The sequence below is a fragment of the Arachis stenosperma genome, chromosome 10 (genome assembly GCF_014773155.1).
Source record: "Arachis stenosperma cultivar V10309 chromosome 10, arast.V10309.gnm1.PFL2, whole genome shotgun sequence".
NCBI classification, from domain to species: Eukaryota; Viridiplantae; Streptophyta; class Magnoliopsida; order Fabales; family Fabaceae; genus Arachis; species Arachis stenosperma.
In genome coordinates, this window is record NC_080386.1 from 8,867,625 (window position 1) to 8,877,182 (window position 9,558).

A 9,558-nucleotide genomic window follows, 5' to 3' on the forward strand; every position below is an offset into this window, starting at 1 on the left:
TTATAGGCAGCAGAACTTGAATATACAACAAAGAAAAATCTACTAAACAAGATAAACAATACCATGTTACACCATATTCAGCTAAGGCACTTTAAAATGAAACCATTTGCTAGGTCAGGGCTATATAAAAAAATTGTGATTCAGCTTTTGAATTCCCAGTTAGGTACGTGTCCAAAAGTGCAGGTATCTATGCTAATGTCCAACAGATAAAATGCTCACATGATGGGTTCACAGAGCTATGTGTCATTGGAGATGATGACACATACCTTATTAGTAAAAACATGTGCTGAGAATAGAGTCAAAGGATAAAGCAATTTTGAATAAAGTAGTTATTCCTAAATAATAATCAATTGTGAGTGACCATTGGTCTATACAAGGTATGTGTGGATAAAAACTCGCATCAATGCAAATATACAACCATTTAAGGAGGTTTATCCTAAGCAAATCATATCAAGTAACTGCTGGACAAAAAAAGGTTTGAACCTTATTTCGAGAATTACTTTCATAAAAAATTTTCTTAAAAAAAAAATGAAACTTAGGCTATACTTATATGATATTTCAACTAATAATTTATTAGGGTGGATTACAACAGCATGTATGATATAAATTGATCTGCATGACTGTATAAATGCCAAATGAATTTTATTTGCTGGCTTCTATTTCATACTTGAAATCCACCCATATAGGGCCTGGTGCATGTCTGGTATAAATTGATTTGCATGATTGTATAAATACCAAATGAATTTTAATTGCTGGACCTAATGCATGTCTGATATAAAATGATCTGCATGACTATATTGCTGAATAAAATTTAACTAATAGTAGACTCCATTTTCCCAGAAATATTATTTTTTTCCAAAATCATGTCGTGTTCTGTTTTCTAACATCGAGAATAAGAAAGTTCACAATGGTGTGATCTGTTGACTTTATAAATCTTTGCAGGAATTCCTAAACATATGAAAGTATAGCTGCATACAGAACCTTATACTAATTAGTGAAAACATGTGCTGGAAAAGGAGTCATAGGATAAAGCAGTTTAGCATAAAGGAGTTATGCCTAAATAATAATCAATTGTGAGTGACTGATGAGCGGATAATTTATACGCTTTTTGGCATTATTTTTAGTATGTTTTTAGTATGATTTAGTTAGTTTTTAGTATATTTTTATTAGTTTTTAGTTAAAATTCACTTTTCTGGACTTTACTATGAGTTTGTGTGTTTTTCTGTGATTTCAGGTATTTTCTGGCTGAAATTGAGGGATCTGAGCAAAAATCTGATTTAGAGGCTGAAAAGGACTGCAGATGCTGTTGGATTCTGACCTCCCTGCACTCGAAGTGGATTTTCTTGAGCTACAGAAGCCCAATTGGCGCGCTCTCAACGGAATTGGAAAGTAGACATCCTGGGCTTTCCAGCAATGTATAATAGTCCATACTTTGCCCGCGATTTGATGGCCCAAACCAGCGTTTCAAATCAGCCTCAGAACTTCCAGCGTTTAACACTGGAACTGGCATAAAACTTGGAGTTAAACGCCCAAACTGGCATGAAAGCTGGCGTTTAACTCCAGAAAAGGTCTCTACACATGAAAGTTTCAATGCTCAGCCCAAGCACACACCAAGTGGGCCCGGAAGTGGATTTTTCTGTCATTTACTCATTTCTGTAAACCTTAGGTTACTAGTTCACTATTAATAGGATCTTTTGACATTGTATCTGCACCTCATGACACTTTACACGTTTCTTTGTGTACCTTCCACGGCATGAGTCTCTAAACCCCATGGTTGGGGGTGAGGAGCTCTGCTGTGTCTTGATAGATTAATGCAATTACTATTGTTTCTTATTCAATCATGCTTGCTTCCGTTCTAAGATATCACTTGTTCTTAACTCGGATGAATGTGATGATCCGTGACACTCATCACATTCTCAACTATGAACGCGTGCCTGACAACCACCTCCGTTCTACCTTAGATTGAGTAGATATCTCTTGGATTCTTTAACCGGAATCTTCGTGGTATAAGCTAGAACTGATGGCGGCATTCAAGAGAATCCGGAAGGTCTAAACCTTGTCTGTGGTATTCTGAGTAGGATTCAATGATTGAATGACTGTGATGAGCTTCAAACTCCTGAAGGCGGGGCGTTAGTGACAGATGCAAAAGAATCACTGGATTCTATTCCGGCCTGATTGAGAACCGACAGATGGTTAGCCGTGCCGTGACAGGGTGCGTTGAACATTTCCACTGAGAGGATGGGAGGTAGCCATTGACAACGGTGAAACCCTTGCATACAGCTTGCCATGGAAGGAGCCTTGCAAGCTTGAAGAAGGAGACAGTAGGAAAGCAGAGATTCAGAAGATGGAGCATCTCCAAAACCTCAACCTGTTCCCCATTACTGCAAAACAAGTACTTATTTCATGTTCTTTTGCTTTTCACAATCAATCCTGATAATTTCTGATATCCTGACTAAGATTTACAAGATAACCATAGCTTGCTTCAAGCCGACAATCTCCGTGGGATCGACCCTTACTCACGTAAGGTATTACTTGGACGACCCAGTGCACTTGCTGGTTAGTTGTGCGGGATTGCAAAAGTGTGATTGCAATTTCGTGCACCAAGTTTTTGGCGCCGTTGTCGGGGATTGTTCGAGTTTGGACAACTGACGGCTTATCTTGTTGCTTAGATTAGGACTGTTTTATTTTTGTTGGTTTAGAGTCTTTTGATTGAGTCTAGTTTCATATTTTAAGTTTGGTGTCCTCTTTGTGTTTTTCCTTTAAAATTTTCGAAAAAAAATTGTGTTTGATTTTCTAAAATTTTAAGTTTGGTGTCATTTTGTTGTTTTTCTCTTTCCTCTTTTCAAAAATCAAATCTTTTTCATAAAAATTTTTTCAATCATATCTTTCTAATTGATAATCTCAAAATCCTTTTGATTAACTAATTGATCCAGTTTTCAATTTGCTTTGATCTTATTTTCTTTTTTATTTTCGAATTTTTATTTTTTTTCCTTTTGTTTTATTTTATTTTTCTCGGTTAATTCAAAAAAAAAAAAAACAAAATTTATCTATTTGCAATCCATATCAGTTCCCTTTATCCACTATGGACCTAAGTGGAATTGATCAGTCCAGAAGGACTCTGGGGTCATATGCTAACCCCATTACAGCTGCATATGGGAGTAGCATCTGTACACCTCCCATCAAAGCAAGCAGCTTTGAGCTAAACCCTCAACTCATTATCATAGTGCAGCAAAATTGCCAGTATTCCGGTCTTTCTCAGGAAGAGCCTACTGAGTTTCTGGCACAGTTCTTACAGATTGCTGACACAGTATATGATAAAGAGGTGGATCAGGATGTCTACAGACTATTACTGTTTCCATTTGCTGTAAAAGATCAAGCTAAAAGGTGGTTGAATAACCAACCTACAGCAAGCATAAAGACATGGAAACAGTTATCAGACAAATTCCTGAATCACTTTTACCCTCCAAAGAGGATGACACAGCTAAGGCTGGACATCCAAGGCTTTAAACAAGAGGATAATGAATCCTTTTATAATGCCTGGGAGAGGTATAGAGGTATGCTAAGAAAATGCCCCTCTGAAATATTTTCAGAGTGGGTACAGTTAGACATCTTCTACTATGGGCTTACAGAAAAAGCTCAGATGTCTTTAGACCACTCAGCTGGTGGATCTATACACATGAGGAAGACTATTGAAGAGGCTCAAGAGCTTATAGACACTGTTGCTAGAAACCAATATTTGTACTCTAGCAATGAGTTCTCTCCAAAAGAGGAAGTCATGACAGTAGTCACTGATCCTAATCCTCAAGAACAGATGATTGAGCTTAATCAACAATTGCTCCTGATGATAGAACAGTTAGCATAATTTAAAGAGATACTCCATGAAACTAAAGTTGCTAACAAGAACATAGAACTACAGTTGAATCAAGCAAAACAGCAAATATCTAAACAGATAACAGAAGAATGTCAAGCAGTTCAACTGAGGAGTGGTAAGACACTGAATAACACTGCTCAAAAGAGCAAAAAGCCAAATAAGGAACAATTGACAGAGGACAACCAAACCACTATTCAAAATCCCTCTGAGGACAGTAAGAGCCCAGAGAGGAATGCTATTGGCGTTCAAACGCCAGAAGCGGAAGGAAAGCTGGCGTTAAACGCCCATTCCTTGCCCAGTTCTGGCGTTCAAACGCCAGAAAAGGGAGAGAAGTTGGCGTTTAACGCCCAATCTTCACCCATTCCTGGCGTTCAGACGCCAAGGGAGGATCAGACACCTGAAAGTGCTGACAGTAATCCCTCTAAAAAGGCTTCTTCAACCATTTCTGTAAGGAATAAACCTGCAGCATCTAAGGTTGAAGAATATCAAGCCAAGATGCCTTATCCTCAGAAACTCCGCAAAGCGGAACAGGATAAGCAATTTGCCCGCTTTGCAGACTATTTAAGGACTCTTGAAATAAAGATTCCGTTTGCAGAGGCACTTGAGCAAATACCTTCTTATGCTAAGTTCATGAAAGAGATCCTAAGTCATAAGAAGGATTGGAGAGAAACTGAAAAAGTATTTCTCACTGAAGAATGCAGTGCAGTCATTCTGAAAAGCTTACCAGAAAAGCTTCAAGATCCAGGAAGCTTTATGATACCATGCACATTAGAAGGTGCCTGCACCAAGACAGCCCTATGTGATCTTGGAGCAAGCATCAATCTAATACCTGCATCCACTATCAGAAAGCTTGGGTTGACTGGAGAAGTCAAACCAACCCGGATATGCCTCCAACTTGCTGATGGCTCCATTAAACATCCATCAGGCATAATAGAGGATATGATTGTTAAGGTTGGGCCATTTTCCTTTCCAACTGACTTTGTGGTGCTGGAAATGGAAGAGCACAAAAGTGCAACTCTCATTCTAGGAAGACCTTTCCTAGCAACTGGACGAACTCTCATTGATGTACACAAAGGGGAAGTAACCCTGAGAGTCAATGAAGATGAGTTCAAGTTGAATGCTGTAAGAGCTATGCAGCATCCAGACACACCAAATGACTGCATGGGCGCTGACATTATTGACTCTCTGGTAGAAGAGATCAATATGACTGAAAGCCTAGAATCAGAGCTTGAAGACATCTTCAAGGATGTTCAACCTGATCAAGAAGAACCACAGGAAACAAAGGAATTTTCGAAAATTCCTCAGGAGGAGGATAAACCTCCCAAACCTGAACTCAAACCACTACCACCATCCCTGAAGTATGCATTTCTGGGAGAGGGTGAAACTTTTCCAGTGATTATAAGCTCTGCTTTAAATCCACAGGAAGAGGAAGCACTGATTCAAGTGCTAAGGACACACAAGACAGCTCTTGGGTGGTCCATAAGTGATCTTAAGGGCATTAGCCCAACCAGATGCATGCACAAGATCCTGTTGGAGGATAATGTCAAACCAGTGGTCCAACCACAGAGGAGGCTAAATCCTGCCATGAAGGAGGTGGTGCAGAAAGAGGTCACTAAATTACTGGAGGCTGGGATTATTTATCCTATTTCTGATAGCCCCTGGGTGAGTCCTGTACAAGTTGTCCCCAAGAAGGGAGGCATGACAGTGGTTCATAATGAAAAAAATGAACTGGTTCCCACAAGAACAGTCACAGGGTGGCGTATGTGTATTGACTACAGAAGGCTCAATACAGCCACCAGAAAGGATCATTTTCCTTTACCATTCATAGACCAAATGCTAGAAAGACTAGCTGGTCATGATTATTACTGCTTTTTGGATGGCTATTCAGGTTACAACCAAATTGCAGTAGACCCTCAGGACCAAGAGAAAACAGCATTTACTTGCCCTTCTGGCGTGTTTGCCTACAGGAGGATGCCTTTTGGTCTGTGTAATGCTCCTGCAACCTTTCAGAGATGCATGTTATCCATCTTCTCTGATATGGTGGAGAAATTCCTGGAAGTCTTCATGGATGACTTCTCAGTATATGGAGACTCATTCAGCTTCTGTCTTAATCACCTAGCACTTGTCCTGAAAAGGTGCCAAGAGACTAACCTGGTTTTAAACTGGGAAAAATGTCACTTTATGGTGACTAAAGGAATTGTCCTTGGGCACAAAATTTCAAGCAGGGGAATAGAGGTGGATAAGGCAAAGGTAGAGGTAATTGAAAAATTACCACCACCTGCCAATGTTAAGGCAATCAGAAGCTTTCTGGGGCATGCAGGATTTTACAGAAGGTTCATAAAGGATTTTTCGAAAATTGCAAAACCTTTAAGTAACCTGCTAGCTGCTGACACACCATTTGTGTTTGACACACAGTGTCAGCAGGCGTTTGAGACCCTGAAAGCTAAGCTGGTCACAGCACCAGTCATCTCTGCACCAGATTGGACATTGCCATTTGAATTAATGTGTGATGCCAGTGACCATGCCATTGGTGCAGTGTTGGGACAGAGGCATAACAAGCTTCTGCACGTCATTTATTATGCCAGCCGTGTTCTAAATGATGCACAGAAGAATTACACAACCTCAGAAAAAGAGTTACTTGCAGTGGTCTATGCCATTGACAAGTTTAGATCCTATCTGGTGGGATCCAAAGTGATTGTGTACACTGACCATGCTGCTCTTAAATACTTACTCACAAAGCAGGATTCAAAACCCAGGCTAATAAGATGGGTGTTGCTTCTGCAAGAGTTTGATATAGAAATAAGAGACAGAAAAGGGACAGAGAACCAGGTAGCTGATCATCTGTCCCGAATAGAACCAGTAGCTGGGGCGTCCCTCCCTTCTACTGAGATCTCTGAGACCTTCCCAGATGAGCAACTTTTTGCCATTCAGGAAGCTCCATGGTTTGCAGACATTGCAAACTATAAAGCTGTGAGGTTCATACCCCAGGAGTACAGCAGAGTGCAAAGAAAGAAATTAATTTCAGATGCCAAGTACTACCTATGGGATGAGCCATATCTCTTTAAGAGATGTGCAGACGGAATGATCCGTAGATGTGTACCCAGAGAAGAAGCACAAAGGATCCTATGGCATTGCCATGGATCACAGTATGGAGGACATTTTGGAAGTGAGCGAACAGCCACTAAAGTCCTCCAATGTAGCTTCCACTGGCCTACTCTCTATAAAGATTCCCGAGAGTCTGTGCGTAACTGTGACAGTTGCCAAAGAGCTGGTAACTTGCCTCACGGATATGCCATGCCTCAACAAGGGATATTAGAGATAGAATTGTTTGATGTATGGGGAATTGACTTCATGGGTCCATTCCCACCATCATACTCAAACACTTACATTCTGGTGGCAGTGGACTATGTATCTAAGTGGGTAGAAGCAATTGCTACACCCACTAATGATACCAAGACCGTGCTGAAATTCCTCTAGAAACACATCTTCAGCAGGTTTGGTGTTCCCAGAGTACTAATCAGTGACGGGGGCACTCATTTCTGCAATAGACAGCTACACTCTGCTATGGTCAGATATGGAATTAGCCACAAGGTGGCAACTCCTTATCATCCACAGACAAATGGGCAAGCTGAAGTCTCAAACAGAGAATTAAAGAGAATCCTAGAACGGACTGTGATAGCCAGAAGAAAGGATTGGGCGAAGAGTTTGGATGATGCTCTATGGGCATACAGAACAGCATTCAAGACTCCTATAGGAACCTCTCCATACCAACTGGTGTATGGGAAGGCCTGTCATCTGCCCGTGGAACTGGAACATAAAGCCTACTGGGCAACCAGATTCCTAAACATGGATGCTCAGTTAGCTGGTGAAAAAAGATTGCTCCAGCTGAATGAGCTAGAAGAGTTCAGACTCAATGCCTTTGAAAATGCAAAAATTTATAAGGAAAAGGCAAAGAAATGGCATGACAAGAAGTTGTCAACCAGAGTCTTTGAGCCAGGACAAAAAGTTCTGCTCTTCAACTCTAGGCTCAAATTGTTTCCAGGAAAACTTAAATCCCGATGAAGGGGTCCGTATGTGATTACAGGAGTGTCACCATATGGATATGTTGAGCTTCAGGATATTGATTCTGACAAAAAGTTCATTGTTAATGGACAAAGAATCAAGCATTATCTTGAAGGCAATTTTGAGCAGGAATGCTCAAAACTGAGACTTGAGTGATTCTCAGTAAAGGTCCAGCTAAAGACAGTAAAGAAGCGCTTGCTGGGAGGCAACCCAGTCATTAGTAGGTCATATGTTTTGTTTTTACAGAGGCAAGTATCAAAAATGAAGGAATTCACAGAGTTACAGAAGGATTCAGCGCAAAAAGCAAAGAAAAAGAGCTTACTGGCGAAAAAATGCCAGTAAGGGGCATTTTGGGCATTAAACGCCAGAATGGGCACCATTCTGGGCGTTTAACGCCAGTAAAGGTGCCATTTTGGGTGTTAAACGCCAGAATGGGCACCATTCTGGGCGTTTAACACCAGGTGTGCAGCATCCTGGGCGTTTAGAAAAACGCCCAGTGACAAAGGGGATTCTGGCGTTTAACGCCAGCCAGGGCACCTGGCTGGGCGTTAAACGCCCAAAAGGGGCACCAAATGGGCGTTAAACGCCAGAATGGGTGCCATTCTGGGCGTTTAACGCCAGAAAGGTGGGGGACCCAGATTTCGTTTTCCAATCAAATTTTTTCAAACTTTCCTTTTCTTACCCATACTTTTCTACATAAACACACTTCAACCTTTCATCATTCACTTTAAAATCTTCAAAAACTAAAAATCATTCTTCAAATCTTTCTCAAATCAACCCCAAATCTTGTTCAAAAACTCACCCTTTTCTCAAATCCACTCCATATCTTCTCAAATCTCTTTTCAATTTTTCGAAATCTCCTTCCCCCCCCTTTATAAAAACAAGTTCGGCCTCCTCATTCCCCCACACCATTCGAATTTGCTCTTCTCCTCTCTCTCTTCTTTCCTTTCTTTTGCTTGAGGACAAGCAAACCTCTAAGTTTGATGTGCTTTTCCGTGATCACTAAGCCAAGATTCATCAAGGTCATGGCTCCTAAGGGAAAACAAACCAATTTAAGAGGAAAGAAAGAGAATAATCCAAAGAACCTTTGGAATCAAGAGAAGTTCTTAACCAAAGAACATGAAGACCATTATCACAAAATAATGGGTCTGAGGTCAGTGATCCCGGAAGTTAAATTTGATCTGAAAGAAGATGAACATCCGGGGATCCAAGAGCAAATTCGAAACAGAGGATGGGAAGTTCTAACCAATCCTGAGATAAAGGTTGGAAGGAATATGGTTCAGGAATTCTACTCAAATCTGTGGCTAACAGATAAGCAGAGAATGACTGGAACTGCTTACCATACCTACAGAACCATGGTCAGAGGGAAAGTTATGTACTTCCATCTGGACAAAATAAGAGAAATCTTCAAATTGCCTCAACTACAAGATGATCCTGAATCCTTTAATAGGAGAATGGTGAGAGCAGATAAAGGGTTGGATCAAGTTCTAGAGGACATATGCCTCCCTAGAACTAAGTGGATAACCAATTCAAAGGGTGTCCCAAACCAACTCAAGAGGGGAGACCTCAAACCAATTGCAAGAGGTTGGCTAGACTTCATTGGGCGTTCCATACTGCCCACTAGC